The sequence below is a fragment of the Lathamus discolor genome, chromosome 4 (assembly GCF_037157495.1).
Source record: "Lathamus discolor isolate bLatDis1 chromosome 4, bLatDis1.hap1, whole genome shotgun sequence".
In the NCBI taxonomy this organism is placed as follows: domain Eukaryota; kingdom Metazoa; phylum Chordata; class Aves; order Psittaciformes; family Psittacidae; genus Lathamus; species Lathamus discolor.
The window spans coordinates 37198988-37217964 of NC_088887.1; positions in this window are offsets into that span (position 1 = coordinate 37198988).

Below are 18977 nucleotides of genomic sequence, written 5' to 3' on the forward strand. Positions count from 1 at the left end.
AACTGTTCCCTTACATTTTAGAATGTTACCAAAATAAGGTGGTATCCCATCAATGTGATGCATAGGAGTCAGTGGGTGAGGAACAGGGTTGTACCCAAACCATGTAAACTTGTTCAGCATGTGTGACTGAAAGATCAAATACGATGTATGCTCGATTATTTTGTTGTTCATAAAATTGCTGCTATGAGAGGCAGATTCTATATAGTAGCTCTGTAGTGGTTCCCACCATAGTGATTTCTGTATGTCAGTAGGAGCTGATCATGAGAACATTGGGATGGCGTGAGGAAGACAAGTAGTTTCTGTCGTAAGCTTGACATTCATAAAACCAAAAGCAAGCCCTGCCTTTAAGTATACATTTTCCCTTGTTTCCCCCACCCATAAGCAGCATTTTACTTGAGAACCTGTGAAACAGGAAATTGCTAGTTTAGGAATGGTTTGGGGAATTTCCCATCTTAAAATTTCTCAAGGTATGGCTTGGTTTCTGTTTGAATTTTGCACTTGTATATTTGTTTGTACAAAGATACTAAGTACTACTAAAGTCAGTTTGTGAGCAGCTCTTCTCTAGTGGTGTTTTGGTTTGGTTTTTGGTCTGTAAATGAGTTCTATGGTGGTTTATTCTTCTGAGGAAAGTTAAAGCCTACTGTTTGTCTCCATGGATATGTATTCCCAGATTGAAAGCCAGCCAAGTGAGAGGAAGGAAATTGCTGTTGGTCTTGATGGCGGAACAGCCTTTTGGGAAAGGGGGTAGCAAAGAGCAGCTTCACTAAGAATGGGCAATGTTTTCCAAAGCCTTGATATGTGTCAATTGGTACTTTTTCTGCCAGTAGTGGATACACAAAATTTTACTGTAAATTGTGTATTTAAGTCTTTATACCACAAAATCAATACTTCTTGATATCAATAAGTCCCTCTAATATTCCTCCCTTTCAATTAAAAAATAAAATCTATATCCCCTACTTTATTCAAATGCTTACATTTAAGCATCCAAGTTTACCCCTACTGGAGTCTCAGTAGCTGTCTAGATACCATGAAAATATCAATGCAATTGGCACTATTTTAAAGACATCAATGTTTTGACAGTACATGGATACATTTCTTCTCAGGCTAGGTCACATAAAAATGACCAGTGCATAGTCTTTAGGAATTTACATTGTCCCTGCTCCGGTTATAGTTGTTCCCTGTACAAAAAAAGCAGGACAAATGTTTTATTATAGAACGTAAATACTGCTGTTGGCAATCACGTCATTGGTTCTTTTTTAAAGAAGCAGTTGGTTTTGCTTTCATTACATATCTCTTCAAGGTGTATTTCTAGTGAGTAATTCCACCTTACTAAGGACCCAAACAGGCAAGTTGTGGAATGCCATGTAAAGAGACTTGCTGCTCAGTATGTGGCAAGATCAAGCCCCATTTTTAATGGGGCAGTTCAGATAAGCTTGCAACCTCTGAATGCTTATCAGAACTCCTTTATACAGGAAACTGGGCAAGAATCAGGTTTTTCTTGCAAATTCAGTATTGTTCCTGGGTTCTGTTACATAAGCCTGTGATAAAGGAGACATCCTGCACTGTTTGGGCTTCTGCTGTCTCTGGAAACATAATTGGATGCAATATGTATCATTAGTGAAGAGCAACTCTTACATATCTACTGTTGAGCCGATAAAGGAGACATCCTGCACTGCTTGTGCTTCTGCTCTCTCTGAAAACATAATTGAATGCAATATGTATCATTAGTGAAGAGCAACTCTTACATATCTACTGTTGAGCCTCTTTCATAAATCAACTGATTTTTTTCAAGTGAATATTTCTCTTTAGGGTTATTAATTTTTCAATGTAAATGCTGTCAGTGGTCTGCAAAATGTAGGGAAAATATAAGCAGGATGATGACAATTTCTGTCTCCCAGTTGGAGGGTTTTGATTACAAACACTGCCGTATATGTGGGTAGTTTGGCAGCATACGAGAAACAGATCACGACAGCAGCTGGAGAGTCAGGAACAAGGAGGTGAAGAGAGAACCAAGTGCACAAGATGGATTTGATCACCAGTTAAATAGAGGCCAAATTCTTGATTTGTCACTTTCTCCACATCTTCTTTCTGTCGCTGTCGTAGTTTGACACTCACTAGTTGTGTAAAACATGAATGTTTTGTTAAAATTCAAAAGTATCTGGCAAAAAGCCAGGTCAGATCAGGTTTGTGTTTGGTTGGTTTTCCATAGTCTTGGTCAAGCCAATGACTATGACAGCTCTTTTGTCAAAAATTACATAGCCATGTAACCAACATGAAGGTGCCTCAGAATGTCATCGCATGACATTTATTGTAAAAGAGCAGCCCCTGCTTCTGAACCATCCCCTCATAATCACCATTGCCAACCCTGCCAACTCTGTCTGCATCCTGCCCCAGCCATCCCTCAGCAATACTGATTTAACTGTTTCCAGTGCCATGCTGGAAACTGAAGCTAAGTCATTGAAGTAACCTCAGTTAAAAACAAACAAAACCCCACCCTAAAAAAAAAAAAAAACCAACCTGCAACAGCAAACCCCCAAACCTTCAGAGGGAGGTGAAAGCCACTTCCAGGCAACTCTTACGGTAAATTATTCATGCGCAGGATTGTGAAAAATATTTAAGAATAACATTTTAATACGAAATTAAATGCCAGAACAGATGATACAATGATTATATTATTGAGCAGCATATTGAATTCTATTAAAACTTGTCTGGCTAATAAATTTTACATCATCGCAGGCTGCTGCTGTGAACAATCCTGAGATTCTTTTGTGAGGAGGTTTGGCGTGTTCATAACAGTGCCTCAGAAGCTGGTTGATTGATGCACAACACAGTGAGATGATTGCATCTTGTGAGGTTGACTGGAGATTGCCATCACAGGAACAAAAGCCAAGTTAAAAATTACAAAAACCTGGAACCTCTGAAAGCTTATGAACCATAGAAATGACCTACTACTAACTCCTTACTACCTTTAAGCAATTGTTAATTTGGTTGCTAGTTAGATTTTAATTTGGGAGAGTTGGAGAAATTGCTATTGGTCTTTATCATGAGCAATCTTTTTGTAGTGTTCCTGTACTGATGTAGCAGCTGTTGCTGGGAATCAAAACCCAGATCCATGCACAAGAAGGAATATCTCTTTTTAAAGATAACACTTCTGAATGCTGTGTTACCTGTGTACACGTTGCTTTCCTAATTGAGCATGATCATAAAGGAGCACGATTTCTGCACAGCTAGCACTCTTAAAAAGGAAACGTCATCCACCAAATGATAGAATCGGTAGATTATATAGGAAAAAAACTTTTATGAAAGAACTTGTGTCTGATAATACGTATTAATTCTTAAGTTGGAAGTATAAAGATTATCTTATTGAACTAATCACTCCCTCTTAAGCCCAGCTTTGAAATGTTTCCATTAAGCTTATTCAGAAGTGTAGGAATCATAGCTAAGATGTTAATTCATGAAAGTGTTTAAAGTAACAATAAATAAAGAATAAACACCATAAGGGTTAAAGATTAAAAATTAAACTTTCAAGTACTGTCTGCTTGCTTTGCAGCCTTAATACATGGGCTGTGATTCCCGCTCTGCATTAACATTCAGAAAGTTTTACTTCATGAACATGTAATTGTTTGTATTAGAAGCTTAACTGTTGTATGCGAAATTAGAATCATGCCTGTGGGTGTTTAAAATGGAAGAATAATACCAGTTAATGACTTCAGTGCAACCAGGAAAATTACATCAGGGAGAGTATTTCAGATTTTGCAGATTGGCCAAATTTATACTGATGAGAAATATGTAAGATTTAGCTCAGTAAAATTTAATGAAAACAAGCATATATTGAGGAAATGAAAGTGTGCAGGCTTATTTGTTGCAATGTGTGGAAATTGGTTAACTTTTTATTTGAGAGAGAAATGAAGTTCTGCTTTATGGAAATTACTGATTATTTTTCCAAAACATTGTTACTTGTTTTGACATAAACAGTTATATGGTCTTGCAGATAGTTTCTTTAGTAAATTAAATTTATCGAACTTGCTGTTTCTTCACAAACAAATATATTTCTTTACCGGAAGTACACAGAGCCATATTCCTTTGCAGAAAGAACTGAGTTGTTTTGAAATATAGAAGGAAAACAGAAGAGTTTTTGTTCAAAATTCCAAGTGTTTTCTACAAAATCTTCCATCACTGTTCGGGCTGTTTTCAGCTTTGTAACATCCTCTTCTGCTCACGCCCCTGCTCTGCACAATACCCAACACATTACCTCGGGTAATGTCAGAAGACTCTGGCATTCAGTTGCTGGCAAAATTCATTCACATTAATCATCTGGCTTGCCACGTAAGCTATGAGTTGTTCCATAGGTTTTGCTTTAATTAATTCCCAAGAAGTACAACTGCTTCTCACTTTTATTCTCAGTATGTGGTAACTGCATCCTCCAATTTCAGCAAAGTTTTGCTTCATCTAAGCTGTTGGGTGCTGTAAGTAACTTCTTGTTGTGAAAGGTATGAGGCGGAGCATTTTGGATGTTGATATAATTTGCAAAAAAGCTGAGAGGTTCAAAATGAAAATAGGATCAATGATTTGGACTTCCTAATAATGATATGGTTAGAATATAATCAGCTAATTAATTAGTTTATCCATTTGCTAATTAATAGATTTAGCTGTAGATCTTGTAGTAAAATACTGGAGCTTGAAAAGTTTTTAAAAGAGATGCAGCCCAGAAAGCCAACCGTATCCTGGGCTGCATCAAAAGGAGTGTGACCAACAGGTCGAAGGAGGTGATCCTGCCCCTCTACTCTGCTCTTGTGAGACCTCACCTGGAGTATTGTGTGCAGTTCTGGTGTCCTCAGCATAAAAAGGACATGGAACTGCTGGAACAAGTCCAGAGGAGGGCCATGAGGATGATCAGGGGACTGGAGCACCTCCCGTATGAAGACAGGCTGAGGAAGTTGGGGCTGTTCAGCCTGGAGAAGAGAAGGCTGCATGGAGACCTCATAGCAGCCTTCCAGTACCTGAAGGGGGCCTATAGGGATGCTGGGGAGGGACTCTTCGTCAGGGACTGTAGTGACAGGACAAGGGGTAACGGGTTAAAACTTAAACAGGGGAAGTTTAAATTGGATATAAGGAGGAAATTCTTTCCTGTTAGGGTGGTGAGACACTGGAATGGGTTGCCCAGGGAGGTTGTGAGTGCTCCATCCCTGGCGGTGTTCAAGGCCAGGTTGGGTGAAGCCTTGTGTGGGATGGTTTAGTGTGAGGTGTCCCTGTCCATGGCAGGGGGGTTGGAACTAGATGATCTTGAGGTCCTTTCCAACCCTAACTATTCTATGATTCTATTCTATGATTCTATGAGATGCAGATTCAATATGCCAGGTTGGACAGAGCCTTGGGTGACATGGTTTAGTGTGTGGTGTCCCTGCACATGGAAGGGGTGTTGGAACTAGATGATCTTAAGGTCATTTCCAACCCTAAATATTTTATGGTTCTATGATGCTTTAATGAACCAGATACAACTTACAGGCAATCGGTGGATGCATGAGTGCTGAAACGGAATGAGATAAATCTCATTTTTAAAGTTGGACAGTTTATTCAGAGATTGAATCAAATTAAGAGCGTGCATGTATGTTCTACTAGCATAGAAATAGTATAGTGAATGAACAAAAAGGTAACCTTAATAATGTTATCCATAGAACATCTGAAAGGAAGTAGAACAGAACAACATGTTTTAACCAAAAGGCTCACAAAGCAGTCCTCTGATATATCAAAGCTAATTAGGACAGAGTCCAACAATTACAAAAAATGTTTAGTTGTAAAGAGACACCCGGCAATGTTTTGTCTTATCTCATAAGCAGATCGTTAAAGGCTTCCTGTTATATTTCTTCATGACTTCTTTTCAGGAAGATCTATTACCCTCCTCAAGAGGAGATTGAGACCTACCCGAATGTTTCATTTGGCCTACTCCCAGTCACCCCGTCCTCTGAGATACAGTCGGGGAGTAATAATAGCCTGTGTGAATGGTTCTTGCAGTAGCATTCTGCTCTGGGTTTGCCCTTCCTCACTTTCTTCATCACACTATGCAGCATAGATGTGCAATTTCGATCCAGTCAAGTTTGCGGCACATGTGCAGACAGACTTCTGAAGGTGTCAGGGAAGTCATTGCAGCACAAAGTTGACATGAGTTTTGCCATAGCAGCAAGTTCAGGTACTGCTGGTGTAGCATAGTCTCAAATGTCTGAGGAAAAGAGAAATTATCTGCAACAGTTAATGTAGGGAGAAGGGCTGGCACCATGCAAGAAATTTATCAAAGTCTTTCTGTCAACACCATCTTCTGCTTTCATATGATTTTGCATGTAATAGTGGCCCAATAGTCTGAGGTACAATCGTTAAACAAAACAAGAGCAACTGCTTTTACAGTTAAACGCAGTTTGGATAGAATAGTCCTCCAGCTGCTCATTGAGGGAGTCTTCCTTTCCTGTACATACAAGAAATGGCAGAGGGGAGGAAATAGAGATAATTAGTTAGCTTATATCCCAGACTGATGCCTAAAGGTATCATGTTTATTTTTACACATAGATACCAGTATTTTAAAAATAACTTTTCAGTTGAACCTGTTCTCACATTCTCAGTTGGCACTTGTTCTTTTGTCCTTTCTTGGCCTTCCTCCACAGCCTTCTAATGAAAATCACTGCACAGTTCTCATTGTCCAGTCAGCCTTTGGATTTCTAACTCAAAATTACCATTCTTTTTTTGGGAGAAATGTGTGTGCTCACAAGTTTTTCCAGGCTTCCTCCTTGTCACACTAAAATTGATGCAAAGCACATCCTGCCTTTTTTCCAAGCAGAGGGAGAAATTGTATAGTCTGCCCACAACACGTCTCATTGCCACTTGACCTGTCTACAGCCCACTGTTATGAAGTCCTATCCATAAGTAATCTTACTTTTTAATGTAAAGTGTTTGGTTCTAGAAAAAGGTAAATAGTGTCTGTGTGGTTTTCATGTAGATTTATGCCCTCACTTTATTTCAATTTATTCTTCAATAACAAAGCAACTGACTATAATACTTAAAAATCAGTTTGCTTTCTGCAATCAAGCAAACTTCATCCAAGCTCAATATCCTGACAGTCAGTTCTAATGTTTGCAAGTACACACTGAAGAAAAATATTTTGACATCTTGGCTGTCAGATAATCTGTCAGTAACAGTTAGATCATTCATGGAGAGAAATGATAACTTCCAGAGTAATTTATTGGGAAAATGATACATTTACTGCAGTGAAGGACTCTGCTGGATGCTAAAAAAGTTACAGCTTTTTTGCAGGCAAAGCAGCAGGCTTCCAAATATGGGGTATTCTCTTGTGACAAAAACACAGAAAAAGGAACACTTGACAGAAATCATCGGCTAGGAGTATGTACCTGCAAAGAGCAGTATGTTCCCATACGTTTAGGAAGCATTAGGAACCTCACACTGAAGGATGTAATGCATACAGAAGAGAGAAGGAGCGCTCAGGATCCTTACCAAAGAGGCTCATGAGGCACGAAAGTTGTACACCAAATGCTTTACTTGGAATAATTTTTAAAAACTAGGGAAGTTCTCAGCCCTGTTGTGTTATGGCTGGAAAAAACGGCACTGTCTTTGGGCAGAGGTGTTTCTTGGCATGATGCAATGACTGCTGAGTTTTCACAGCTGTTGGTTTAACATCTTCCAGTTTGGCTTCACAGACATTTTTCATTCTTCGTCTGTTAAAAAGTAATCTTGCTTCTATGGAGAAATGTATGAGCGTTATATGTAATGACAGTAGTAATCATTTCCAAAGTGCTCAGAGGACTAAAGCCTAGGTTTTTGTCAGCTTGCATAGTGCTGTTAGATGGTATTAGTCTAAGGTTACATGGAGTGTCTGCTTTTAATATGGCCCGATTTGTGTCCCATACTGATTTACAAATGATTTTTTTTGTCATACATTTTATAATGTAATTAACAAATAGTGAATTTATTACCCTACGTACTGCTATTGTTGGCAATGATGACAATAAAAGCCATGATTTTGCAAGAATAAGCAAGACCACATTATATAGGAAGACTGGCAACATTAAAGATTATTCAGCAGCTAAAGAAAGGTGTTTGTAACATAGGCAATCTCAGCTCTCAGAATCTTAACTCTGCCTTTGTCTAATTAGTCAACCAAGTCTCATTGGAATCTACCTTTCCCTTGATGGTTAATGCCAGTAGCAGTGCTCTGTCAAGCTGCTTCCTTCCAAGTCTTTTTTTTTTTTAGTGCTTTTTCTGAGGCAGATGTTTTCCCTTTTCAGATAGGCTAAGCCATTAGATTCAGTTGATGACATTTACTTTGAGCTTCATGTGTTGTGAGCCACTTGCTAGAAATTACAAAATAAAATGTGTAAGACATGATCTTAGATTGTTAAACCTTTCTACATCAACCTTTTATTGTCATTTTTAGTGGAAAGACAACAGATTATCATGGAACCTCCTTGGTTTATTATTTTCATTTATCATCAGTGAGACTAAAAAATGAAAAACTCTTGCCATATTCATCTTTATTTATCCTCCTTTTTGTTCTTCTGTATTTCTTCTACTTTTTCTGAGGGAGAACAGGAAGAAGGGAAAGAGAAGGCTGAGGGTGAAAGGAGGAAACCAAGGAGAAAATTAAATAAAGTTTGGATACTTTATCACAGAAGCTTTCAACCTGAAAAAAATATCTTATTTAAAGGGTTTACAGATATTCCATATAGAATAACAGTAATTTTGTGTTTGTTTTTTTTTTTTTAAATCACAGAATCACAGAATCACAGAATCCCAAGGGTTGGAAGGGACCTAAAAATCTCTACCAGGAGTGTCTAGTGTAAATCAGCACAACTCCACCAAGGTCAGCTGAGGACAAGTTACACAAACTTTAGCCACTGTATTAGCCCATATTTAATATTTTTTTAAATACTTTATCCAAGTTGACAGGATGTGCGTATGGTATCTGAGTTACCAGGCTGTAAAGGCTGTAGCCTTTAGCCTTCTTCTCTGTCTCCTCACCATCATATTTCACTTAAAATCTTATTGCATCAGACTTTGATGATCAGCCCTTTTTTGTCAGTAACACATCCAGCATATTAAAATGTCTTGCATAAAATATAGTAGTGATAAGTTTGAGCCCTTTTCAACTAAAAAAATCGTAGCCAATTTTAAAAAATCAGAAGTTCAAGCATTTCAAAATATATTGTGGATGTAGCCATGATTTCTGCACAGTCAGTTATTTTGGTATATACCGAAAAAAATTACAAGCTTCTATCTCGCATTTCATAAATCAGATTTTTCTGTATACAAAGCACATACCAGAAATTAGTATCTAAACAACATGCCAGTTGGCTTCTCCATGTGGCAGCTTGTAAACAAAAATATTTGGGGACTGTGCATTTTGACATCATGACATGTAGTGCAGTGTACAAACACAAGTTCTTTGGAAGTATCCTGTTCCCCTACAATGGAAATAAAGTGATAAATTGTGCTTGCACTGCTCTGTTGGAATTCAGCAGGTAGAACTTTCCAAATTCAGATGGTACCGTTGTTTTTTTTCAAAGTGGTGTACTGAGAAGTTAGATGTTTTATTAGTGACCTGTCTTTGCATCAGAGCGATATGTCAAAACCAATGCGGTGTTTTGTGTGTTCATCTTTAAGCTGTTTGGAAATATTTTTGCCCATATGACTTTTGTTTCGATCAGAGACAATTTTGGTTGTACTGAACTCAGTGAAACATTTCCCACTAACTTCAGTGGGATCAGGAATTAGGGGAAGAATGCTGCTGCCTGCTGAAGCTGATCTAAAGCCATGCTGTTGCCAAAGGGCGAAAGTGATGTTCTTGCCTCTGTGGACCAATGGTTGTATTTCTGGTTGCATCTTTCATGCAGGCCTAGCGATCATGTGGCTGCGAGGTATCACAGAAAGAAAAAGATGATTCATCACCTGATAATTACTAGGGCAAACAGTGTCAGCTTTGTTCACATACTACAGATTCCAAGCTGTGAATCAACATCCATGAGATTTAAATTCAATACAATAAGACTCAAGAACACAAAATACGCTACTGCTATGGTATTTTATTTCATGAAAACCAAAGCAAACAGACCAAATCTTGTGGAGAAGATGTAAAGGTACATTATTACATTTTTCCTATAAATGCAACTGGAAAAGTCTAAAGAAAATCATGTTTAAATCATAAGAAGAGCGAGATGTAGGAAGAAAGCTAGAATGAACTAAAAGTAGTTGTTACCTGACCTAAGGGCTATTTAAATAAGCATTGCAGTGCAGAATCTTTCAAGCAGAACTGAGGATCAACAGGCTTAATGTATTAGTACATCATGAAGTACAGTGCATGAAAGCAATTTAAAAAACACAAACATCTTCATTATTACTTAGTCAATGATTTAGATTCTTTTTACATTTCATCCAGTTTTGTTTGGTGTCAAGCATGCAAATATAGTAAACATGTATAGGATCCTCTATAAAGTTATCTCCTTTTTCTACTGCATCTGCTAAAATAGTCTCACATTTTTGTTCATTGTGTCTTGCTAATTTTTTGTGCCACATCTATTTTTGTGAAATCAAATAAGAAAAAAACAATTAATGAACAGTTTAAAAGGTAAGTAGCTTTCTAGTGTGGTGACTAGGGAGGAAGGAGAAGCTGGTTTTATTCCTATAAATCAAAGGAATCATGCAAATATCTGAAACTTACATCCTTAATTTGCTTTCATATGTTTCAGAATCTCACTGTTACTTTCAGCCAAACATCATAAACTAAAAATGGTTCTAAATGCCTACAGCTTCTTTAATTAAAACAGAGTATATTCTTTCTTCTATCTCAGCTAAGTGATGAAAAGCAGACTTTATAAGGTGAAGGCCAGACTCAGGATTCTGTTGTCCCTGAAATTTCTTTATTTCAAGATTTTTAATAAATTCTTTATTGTTTTCTTCCTGATGCATTAACACATTCTTTGGTGTTTTCTTTTTATAGTAGATGTCCATAATCCCAAATTATATTTCTGTCTAAGGTTTGGGTTTTTTGGTGGGGTTTTTTTTTTTTTTTTTCAGTTGAAACGTTCTTTTGCTGCTTTTTCAAGCCTGACTATCTTCCTGCTGTCTTTCTGTGAACTTTCTGTAGTTCAGACTTACTTGTTTAACTGATAAATAGTTTTGCATACAGTTTTGTATTCCCAGTTATGCATCCTTTGCCAAGCTGGTTTTGTAATTATTTCAGAAGAAGAAAACAAACTTGAAAAACTCATTGAACAGAGGTAGGATATACAAGACCAGCGTGTACTGCCTTCTTTTCACAAGACTTGTGCGATCACATTTGAAATATTGATCTCAGTTTCATCTCAATAGCAAAAAAAGCAACCAAACAAAAAAAAAACCAAATAAAAAAAACACAACCAAAACTAGGAAATTTATAAAAGAACAGAAAACTGGCAGAGAGATAAGAAGTTATGTTTTACAGCAACACATAAAAAAACCCAAACAGATGAAGCTGTTACTGATTATCCTAATTAACAATCTCTTGAACAATGGAGTGGAGTTAGTAAGCTCCCTAAGGTCTGAATCCCAAGGTTTGATGTTTTGTGTTTACAGCTTCAGAAACTAAAATTGTCAGCAAGAAAGGGAATACTGACTGTGTTTATTGTGCTTCTTGGTTATCCCAGTCCCAAAATTTGCCAGATGCTTGTGTGCTCTTCTAAAACAGGTTTAAATATTCAGGATTGATATGCAATTGAAATATATAAGCTGAGGAAGCCCTACAGCATGAAGGGAACTAGTGTGTAACTCATTAAAATAAACCATAAGAAAGTAGATTAAACTTAAAAATAGAAGATTCAGGCTAATTATTACCAAACATTTAGCTACTAATGCCTACATGGCAACATAAATAATTGCTTTGAACATGTAAAACTATATAGAGAAAGATATGCAAAAATCAGTGATTAACTCTGTATAGGTTGGATGTATTAGGATGACTAATAAAATAGGGTTTTAATCTCTAGAATCTGTACTGCATATATACACATGCAAATCTCTAAAATCTGAAACTGCATATACACATATGCAAGAGATACCAGAACGTGACCCTATAATTGGTAAGATCCAATTACTTCAATTTGTCAGGACAATCCCAAAGTATTCTATGCTGCATGAGAACTAAGACTATAAATAATGCATTTATTTTCAAATAAATGAGAAAAAGTAATTTTTCCTGTATTCCTAAATGCTCATAAATCATAGTGATTTACTGTGTCAGTCTTCCTTTTTGGTTCTGCCACCTCTTTCAGTTCAGTTTAAAGGCTGTACGTATGGAGAGACTGACTATAAGATTTTCAATCTCTGGAAATTCAAACCTGTCAGAAAAAAAATTCTGGCAGCTGAGCTTACCCCTTTACTTACAGGAAAGCGGCAGCACTTTTCATTAGGCATTATCCCAGTCAAAACTGTGTTCCGTTTGTTAATTCAGGGTGTAGGGGATACAACTATTCTTTGTATAAAGATGTATGCTGAGGATTCACTGGAATGAAAGCAAATGATGTGTTTGTAGTAACATTTTACATGGCTGATGCTGTGGACATGAGTAGCTTAGTCAGAGGCTACCCTGACTAAGAAGGGACCGAGAAGCCCACAGAACTGGTCAGCAGTTAGTATTCCTGCTGACCAGAGTGCTGGGAGTAAACAGGGAGACCAGGAGAGAATTTCAGCTTTATAGTGTTTTTCCTATAAACAGCTCCTTTTGAGGTCTCAGTTTCATTCTGCTAATTTTTCATATCAAAGCTAAAACTTTCTTCCCCTACAATTCCTCCATTTCACATCAGTTTGCAGCACAGTGAATTAACTCTTCCAAACCAGGAGTCGATAATGTCTTGCTTCAGGAGGTGCCTAATCACTGTGATGAATTGTCCTAATAAAATCAGAGACCTTTACAGATGACATTTTCATTTGCAGTAAGTTGAAGATGGGTTTAGCAAACGGCTGCTTTACACAACAGCCAGGATTAGTCACCTTATTCTTACATCAAGCATAAAGTAGCTATTTTATATGGGGAATTACGAAAGAGCCAAATAATTCTGGATTATTGATCTATTTGTCTGCTGGGAGGTTGTGAGTGAAAAATCTTTTGCTCTGTTGTCCTTAATTCAGATGCCATTAGTGCAGAGGTTACTCTAGGATCACTATGAAAGAAATTGATATAATGTCCACAGTGCTGCAAAATATGTTTCTTTTCCAAATAAAAATAAATGGAAGTTAACAGAAAGTGGTGTTTAGTAACTTAGAAACCACAATGTTTTATGATAGTAAGACCAATCAAGAACTGCTATAAAACATGGCTTAAGACCTTGTAGAATTGTACTTAATACTTTAGACATGAACAGGGTGACTACAATGTAATCAGTAATTATTGCCCCTGTCTTATAAAGGATCTCTTTGCACTTATTTTCTTTGACTATCATCATAAAAGACAGACTAGCTCAATTTTATGTGTGGTATAAATATACTTTTCCTGATTTCACAGTAATTGCCTGTGGTTGTTTAATTTGTCAGTGTGATTAAGATCTTTCCTCATTTACACTTCCAAAGTCCTATTGACTTGATGCAACAGTGATCTATTGTGTAACTATGAAAATTAGTGCAGGATATGATGCTGTAAATAGTATTTACCATAAAAAATGGAACATAATTTGCCCTTATTTGTACCCAAGTAGCTGAGAGTACTTTGTAGGAATTTCTACTGTATGTTTTTATATATTTAGAAAAAAAAGATCTGTATCTTTTTGTCCTGGGTTCAGCAGTAGCAGTCATTTTTCTCCTTCTTAATAGCTGGTGCAGTGCTGCGTTTTTGACTTTCAGCCTGGGAACAGCGTTCATAACACCGATGTTTTTAGTTGCTGTTCAGTAAAGTTTAGTCTGACTTTGTGAGTCTCATGCTCTGCCGGGGAGGAGAGGAAGCCGGAAGCAGAGACAGGACAGCTGACCCAGACTAACCAAAGAGGTATTCCATACCACAGCACGTCATGCCCAGTATATAAACTGGGGGCAGTTACCTGGAAGGGCTAGATCACTGGTCAGTCGGGCTGGGTATTGGTCAGCAGGCGGTGAGCAGTTGTATTCTCTTCCTTTGTTATTTCCTTTATCATTATTATCATTGGTGGTAGCAGTAGTGATTTGTGTTATACCTTAGTCACTGGACTGTTCTTATCTCAACCCATGGGAGTTGCATTCTTTCGATTCTTCTCCCCATCCCTCCAGGAGTGGGGGGAGGAAGAGGGGGAAGTGAGCAAACAGCTGCGTGGTTTCTGAGTGACAGGCTGGGCTTAAACCACGACACTTTTATAATAATGAGTAAGTAATTGCAGAAATCTTCTTTGGTGCAGGTGTTTACAGCTGTTTGCCTCTCTCCTGATTTACTCTACTGTACTTTGCTGCCTGTTTTATTTTGTTTCACCTGAAGCACAGAAACAACTTAGCTTTCTGATTTTACTACTTTCTTAAAGAATTCACCATGTTTCTCTTTATGGTTGAGCATTTCTAAATGTCAGTCTGAAACCAGGCCAGAAGGTGTTTTGGCTTCATGGGAGCAGTCAACTGTAGGGTCCTGCACTTGATTTCCCAGATAGCTCTATGTAGCTGTGCTCACGGGTGACCACTGTGAGAGAGCATCGCCATCGGTCCTTCTTTAGGTAGCCTTATGTGGAGCTACATGGAAAATTTCTTTAAATAATGTTTGTTCAGTGCAAATTAGAACCAATTTGTTTTCAAAATTGTCCTTTATTAGTGCATACATCTGTATTTAAAACCAGTAACAGGAAGGGGGGAGGGTCTGCTAAGTAATGGTCACAGCTGGCCAGGAGAGCCTTTGAAAAGGTGTGCACATGTGCAGCCCTGTGCCCTCGGGAGTTGTGCAAATCTGGGAGCAAGGAGCGGGAGGAGGACTGAATCCGTATCTCTCATCAAAGAGGGAAGAGGTGCACAAGGCTGCTAGATGCATGAGGGAGGGCTTCTTGTTAGAGGCCCCTCAAAAAAAGTGGGTGTTGAGCCTTGTGGGAGAGGGTACAGACTTCTGGGAGACAGAAATGTAAGCAGATACAACGATTTGTGCTGGAGAAAAGGGCCAGACAAGACCTCACAAACGTGTGTGTGGTTTTGCAGTGTGTCTGGAGTGTCTTTCTCTAAGTGCTCTGCATATCCCAGATGGCTAAAGAGGAAAGAGAGGACTACAGAGCCGTCTGAGGCCACTGGAGGTACCTTTTGAGATCGAATGTTCACACCCTCCAGTTTCTCCATGACAGACCTTTATTTACATACCTATGACAGACAACCTGCAGTCTATGCAAACTATGCTCAGTCCCACCATCTGCATTGAGCAGTCCTCTGCATGTAAACTGCTTACGTGTTTTACCTGTGTCCACATGATCCCAAGTGTGAAAGGATGACCCTTGGTTTACCTCTGAAGTTCAATGATGTGCTTCCATTCCTTATTTCAATATTGCTATTACTTGAGCAACTTTCATCACAATCTTCAAACTAGGTAAAGGCCTCAGCACTGCACAGGGATCTCAAGAGGAGTTCAGAATTTAAAGGGATTGTACGAAATGTCATTAAAATTCTTTTGATGTCCGCATAAATTAATATGCAGAAGGGAAAAGGCATGGCACTGTATGTTAAACCATGTTTGTACAACACTGCCCTTTAGCTAACAGTTACACAAAGAAGACTTGAGTCCCTGCTACGTGTGTAAGGCACCAAAGGACTTTTTTACAGACATTGTTGAAAAGAAATAAAAATTTGTATCACAGTTTTTCTTTATTCTGTGGAAGATGCAATTTATTTTGTAAACAGAAAGCAGCTGTTTGCAGCACTAGGCATTAAACTAGGAACTCTTATCTGTTGAGTAAGAGCATTTAATAAGTTCACAATGTGAGTGCTAATGAATGAGTTGATTTTAATATGTATCATATTTAACTGTAGATATATCCTTATGTTTTGTCTACCCACAATTTTATCCTCACTTGACATCCCCAGTAGTCAAGGCCAAAAATAAACTGAGCTATCCAGACAGACAGAGACCCCTGGGGTAGATCTAAGCCAGCTGAGAGGACACAGCTGAGAAAGGGTGATGTGGGAGTAAAAAACAAGGAAGGAGAATCAAGATCAGTATTTCATTAGATTTTCTGGCCTCTTGAATTTGTCAGTTCTCCTTCTTGCCAACAGGGGAAGCCTCCTCTTCCTCGCTTCTTTATGCTCATTCCCAACCTGGCTTTGTGTGGCAAGGCAGCGACGCTGTTCACTGAGGAACAAATTTGAATTCTTTGATCTTTGTATCCTAACTTTGCATTTGCAGGGTAATAAAAAGCGTACAAACATGCACTCACACATTAAAAGACAGTAATGTATTTATAAGTGTAATTGAGCTGTGATTAATTCCTCACATTCCATTACAAACTAATAAAAATCCATTACAGGGCAATGGATGGATCCTAATAGGAGCAAGGAGCCCATATCTCCTCTGTTCTGCATGATCTGTAGCCACACACAACTTTGCAAAGCATAGGCAAACTCTAACATGGCAATTTGGCGGTATTTCATAGATGTTGCACATGTGAAAGCGACAGTGGACAGCTGTAAGAACATTTAGCATCAGAATACCAGCAGACCTTTTAAGTAGAAACTTTCTTCTGCTCCCAAGATAACGAGGAACTTGCTTTACTCTCCTTTGAAACAGACTCTGCAGGGACAGAGGATGGGCATTATCTTCTTGCTAGCGGCATGAGGCAGCATCTCAGATATGGATTACCTCAGAATTATCCTTCTTGACAAATAGGTTGTGAAACCATTGCTCAGTCTCTTAGCAGGTCCCAACCCAGCCTTCACCCAAGGAACACTGCCACTGATGACAGGCATGCATTTTCCCTTCCCCTTGTTACCTACCCTGTGCATTTTGGGGGGTTTCAATCCCTCTGGTGCAAGGTATGTAACTGCATAGAGCAAACCCCGTTAGAGGGCTGTATCTGCTACTTGTTCAGAGAGCTCAGTTTAACACAGAAGCACCTGCCAGCTATTCCTCCAGAGCCACAACCCATCTGCATGTAGCTCTAGCTAAGAAGCTCTTCTGAAATACCCTTCCTGTGCTAAATATACCGATTCCCTGATGGTATCTTGTACCATTTGCTCCTGCCCCCAAATTCGTGCCACAGTAGCATCCGGTTTTGTTCCTCTAACATTTGGGGAGGCAGGGAAAGGCACAAGGGCGGGGGGAGGGAGTATTTTTAGTTCCTTTTATTGCATTTCAGTATGATCGCTTTCTGGTTTCAAAGGAAATGTAACTGAAACCCAGTGCGGGTATGGAGTAATGAAAATTTTGCATAAAAATTAACATTTTTAAATCAGGGAAATGATTTGTGAATTAAAATACTTTCTTCTTGTGGCTTTGCAGAATCATCTTCCCTTTGCCTTCAGGGTAGCCTGAACAATTTCCAGGTCAAACAGTATTTGAATTCTTGTTCTTCCCAAAGAAAACTAGTGGGTGGGTTTCTGTCTAGGAGCTAAACCAGAAACCTGCCCTAGGGTTTAGCTGCAGATCAGGTTTGGGAAGAAGCCACTGTCCTGTCCATCCTGCTGGCCTCCACCAATAACAGGCATAAGATGCCATGTTGCAGACATAGGGATAGTGTTACACCAAAGCTGCTGCAATACCTGCTGTTGCAATGGTCATGGTACAAACATAGTCTACAGCAAATACAACTTCATTTTCATAAAGGTGTGATCCACTTTTTAGACTAACAATGCTAGACAGTATCTTCAGTTTGCTTCTGGCTAGTAGAGCCTGAAAGGAAACACTGAGTATATTCAACAAGAAAAGATCCTGCAATCCAATATTCATTGAACCCTAGAAAAGGCAATTCTTTTCAGTATAATTTCAAAAGCAGAAAAGTAGTTTGGGTTGGTTTTGAATTGTGTACCAGGAAAAATACACTGGAAGAGTCCAGGCTGTGAGCGCTGGTTGGCCGCACCCCACACATGGAGGCAGTATTGGTCTGCCCTTGCTCAAGGTCTGCTCACACCACCATCTGAGGGGCCCAACAAAATCCCAGCGATTGCAAATCTAAAACACAGGAATAGGGCTGTGTCTTTCTTTTATGTGTTTCCCTGCGCTACACCTCTTTTGGGGGCAGAATGGCTTTCAGCTCCAGTTCCTTCTGCAACCTGCTGGCAGCGCAGCAATGCAAGCTGTAGCACTGGCATGAGGAAGGGCTGGGAAGCTCCAGCAAAGGGTTGGGAGCAAGCAGCTGTTCTCAGGGTAGGCACCATGTGGGCTGGCTTCCCTGCTGGAAGCACAGCCTCGCAAAGCTGGCTCCCAGGTTTCTGACCTCATCTCCCAGGGAGCACAGAGACCTGCGACTTTGGTCCTCTGAAGACAGAGGTTTCCAGTGAGGTGCCTGCAGGGACCTCTGGTGGCGGTGTGAGAATACCCCAATGTGACCTGACTCATTTTTTAAGTCTATTGCACTTTATCATAGTGAACCTGGATCAAAATCAATGCAAAGCCAGGAACAGAAGTTCCCATTCCTCAGACAAGAGCCATGACGGAGCTCTTCATTCACACAGCCTTTCAAACGCCATGCTACAATCATAAGACATCCCAAATGTCAATGATCAGCAAAAGTTATTTCTGCAGACTAGGAAACATGGAGCAGGAATTCCCACAAAGGAATCCTTCAGAAAATAAATGCCTATTTTTATTTTGTTCATCTAAGGTATCTATTGATACCTTTGACCCTGGTCAATATGGATTTGAGGTTTTCGGTCTTTAGATTATTTACCCTTTTAAATTCTTTGCCAGGTACGTTGCAGATAAGGCATAGAAACCCCCCCCGCCCTGCAATGTGATGTAAGAGTTCTGAGACAAAATAACACCTGAGGCCAAATCCCAGGCTGTGGCTTTGACCAGCAGGCCAACT